Source organism: Pseudomyrmex gracilis, unplaced genomic scaffold, assembly GCF_002006095.1.
Source record: "Pseudomyrmex gracilis isolate BER0280 unplaced genomic scaffold, ASM200609v1 scaffold_4769, whole genome shotgun sequence".
In the NCBI taxonomy this organism is placed as follows: domain Eukaryota; kingdom Metazoa; phylum Arthropoda; class Insecta; order Hymenoptera; family Formicidae; genus Pseudomyrmex; species Pseudomyrmex gracilis.
This window is the reverse complement of record NW_018025353.1, coordinates 1-3218: the sequence shown is the minus strand read 5'-3', so window position 1 is coordinate 3218 and position 3218 is coordinate 1. Positions and strand designations below refer to the sequence as shown.

At 30.8% G+C, this 3218-nt stretch overlaps 1 long non-coding RNA gene across 1 annotated transcript; it reads right to left on the bottom strand.

Annotated features, from left to right (window-relative positions):
- Positions 1–106: 106 nt before the first annotated feature.
- On the bottom strand, positions 107–3212 carry LOC109863412. The gene is made up of 4 exons (XR_002251330.1): positions 3012–3212; positions 2707–2919; positions 2267–2471; positions 107–575 (listed from the first exon to the last, which is right to left on the bottom strand). It is a non-coding gene; the product is annotated as an uncharacterized LOC109863412 (long non-coding RNA).
- Positions 3213–3218: the final 6 nt, after the last annotated feature.

The following is a 3218-nucleotide window of genomic DNA, read 5'->3' as shown; positions in this document are numbered from 1 at the left end:
GTCGTTACTTAGATATTGCCTTGAGAAAATCTTCCCACTTCTATTTTGCATGAATCTCGCGTATAATAGGCACGGTGTGCTCGCGCAGTTCGAGCGCAACTTCGTTGCGCGTGAAACTTGGCGCGAGGCACTACCGTGCCTCTTGATTACAAACATTAAATAAAAAATATATTATATGTACTTATACTACAAAAATAGATTATGAAGGTTGTGATAAAGACTGCTATGCTATTATATTTACTATTTATGGTACAATATGTGCTACAAGAGCTGTTAAATATTCGCGGTAGATCAATCCTCTTGCGTCATTAGCTAATTGATCAAAAATAACATTATTCTCATTAGCATTGTTAGGATCCTGTTCTATGTCGTCGTCTATAAAATCATCTAAGATCTTGACAATCTTCCAGGCAAATATTATGGAGAACGCAACATGCCAAAATGACAAATGGTATCAAATCTGTGCAACTNATGTGCAAATATTTTAACCGTCGAAATCTTCCTTTAAGAAGGGCAAACGCTCTTTCAATAACTTGCCTCATTTTAGACAAATGTTCATTAAAATTTATCTGTGCCTGTGTACATACAAAAGAACAAAATTCAATTCATCAGCNAAATTATTACACGCAGGATATCGGTCATGTCATTTTTCACTAGAAGCAAAAATATGAAAAGTAAAAAGTTTTACATGAATTCGACGAAAAAAAGTGTCAAATTTACGTCAAAGTTTTCACTTTACATGTTTNCGCCTTTAGACAAACATTATATGATTGATGCCCTAATTTTACTTACATTGAATAATACACAATCAATATTTCAGACACAATTATAGATAAAATAAAAATATAATTTTCCAACATATTGATTCATACCCCAGATAGCATGTGATATTCTCCGTATATTCTGAATATATACTAAATCTCCCATGTATATACGTAATATTCTGAGAATATACTGAGTATATCATACAAAGTATGTAAGATTACTCGTATATTTAAAGTCATTCNAAGGATATCGTACGAAGTAAAGATTTTTAGGTTATTACGTATATTCGGAGTATATTCAGAGTATATTCTGGGTAATAATCAATCAATCGCTCGTAAAAAGTTAAAAATAATTAAAAGTCCGATACGAGCAGTAAATACAGGATGTTCGTGTATAAATATAAGTCTTTATTCAAAAAACACATACGTTTCGGTCCTCATACTTTCAGTACACAGTATTTGTAATTCGTTGTCATACACGATTGACATCATTTACTTTATATTTTAGTGATGTTGTGATCTAATTTGTTTTTTAATTGAATGTTTATTACACTAAAGAAGGTCCAAACTTGAGGATCAAAACGTATGTGTTTTTTGAATAAAGACTTATATTTATACACAAACATCCTGTATTTACTCGTATCGACCTTTTAATTGGTTTTTTTTTTTTTTTTTTTTTTTTTTTTTTTTTTTTTTTTTTTTTTTTTTTTTTTTTTTTTTTTTTTTTTTTATTCTGAGTATATTCTGAGTATATTGTAAATATATTCTGAGTATATTCTCAGTATATTCCGAATATATTCTGAGTATATTCTGAGTATGTTCTGAGTATATTCTGAATTTCGTACGGACATATATATTTAACATTTCAAAAATATAATAGCCATCNAATTGGTGCCTAAAAATAAGACACAAAAATTAAATAATTAAATAAACTTGGATAAATAAATATATTAGGTTGAAGAGAGACAACATCCTGCAACAGCTCTCTTCGACCTAATATATTCATTTATCCAAGTTTAGTAAAGACTATATAGAGCCAAAACAAAGATAGAATGATGCAATAGCGCAAATAGCGCGCTCCACGAATGCAGTCACTGTGACCTAATTAACTTGACCCATATGCTCAGAATATTTTCTGAACATGCTAAGGATATTTTCCGCATATGCTAAGCATATGCTAAGTATATTCTCTATATATACTCTATATATACTCTTATTCACCGAATATACCCAGGATGTTCTTCGCATATGCTCAAGATATTTTTTGAATATCTCCAGTATATGCTCAGGACCAGAAAGTAGCGGACATTTGAACATTCGCAGAATATACTGAGTATATCGTAAGATATTTTTTGAATATTCTAAGAATATTATTAATTTCCAAGTCAGATATACTCAGAATATTCTCAGAATATCCAAATGCTATCTGGGACCTGAGTCAAATTGCCCTTGTTGATGTATGGAGCTAAGCACCATGACAACACCGGATAAGCCTTATATACCTATTATAAATTCATTGTTGGGAAAAAAGGCTTGTTCATTTGCTACTACTGTATGCCAAAGATCAGAGTTCCTGAAAATCCTGGCATCATAAACGGATCCAGCAAATCCGACAAAACAATCCGTGATAATTAAGTTTGCATCGCACACAGCCTGCAGTGTAATAGCATATTGTTTTTTTCTTGTCCTATAGTAGATAGAATCAACCTATATAAATAAAATACAAAATTTGATAACATAAAAATATTTTTGAATGCTTTTCATAGGCGGTATTCATAGTCCATTCTTATATTTAAGATTGTCTTAAGTATTGTTTTAAGATAGTATAAATTAATCAGCTATATTAATATCTTACATGACGACTTAAGGCGATCTTAATTATAAGAAACAACTATATAAATATCTGTTCATAGATTCTTATCTTATAAATAAGTGGATTTACCATGGGTGCTGGAATAGGAATATGAGTTCCGTCGATTGCCCCAATCACATTAGGAAGAGAGCCAATATCTGAAATCGATGTTTTATCTCATTTAATCGATCATCTTTAGGCCATGTAATAAATCTATCAGCAATATTATTCAAAGCAGCCACAACTCTTCTCATGGAATCATGCAGCATTAATTTACTGATGTCAAAGCGATCAGACACAGATCTACAAAAATAAGAACAGTGTATTATTAACTTCTTCTATCTTTATAATACAAAAACTGCGTGTATTTTGATAACAATTTCACATAAACTTACCTGAATGAATCAGGAGTTGCAAGCAATCACAAGACTGCAAGTAATTGTGTGCGAACATTTAAAGTACATCTTCCACTGTTTGCTGTCCTTATTAAATAAGGTGTTAATATTCGCTCTAAATTTTCAAATGTTGTTTTCTTCATTCGAAAATTCATTCATTTGAACTGTTTTCCTGTGTAATTAGGTATTGTTGTGGCAACATAACTT